The sequence below is a fragment of the Frankliniella occidentalis genome, unplaced genomic scaffold (assembly GCF_000697945.3).
Source record: "Frankliniella occidentalis isolate FOCC.00 unplaced genomic scaffold, Focc_3.1 Scaffold3583, whole genome shotgun sequence".
Lineage (NCBI taxonomy): Eukaryota > Metazoa > Arthropoda > Insecta > Thysanoptera > Thripidae > Frankliniella > Frankliniella occidentalis.
The window spans coordinates 1-249 of NW_026270639.1; positions in this window are offsets into that span (position 1 = coordinate 1).

The following is a 249-nucleotide window of genomic DNA, read 5'->3' on the forward strand; positions in this document are numbered from 1 at the left end:
AGAAATAGGGGTTGGTCCAAGAAGTGGAAAAAAATATTTTTTTATTGTCTCCTAAGGGGTAACTCGTGAAAGTAGAGCCCTTTGGGCGAACATTTCGTCCGTTTGGCTCTATCTCTCACCGTTTAGGCGCTAGAGGGAGTTTTTCTGAAAAAAGTGACCCCGAAACAATATATTAAGTTTAGAAAATATTTGATGGTTTCTGTTGTAAATGAAGTAAAGAGGCGAACTGGTTGAGTTTACTGGTTTATT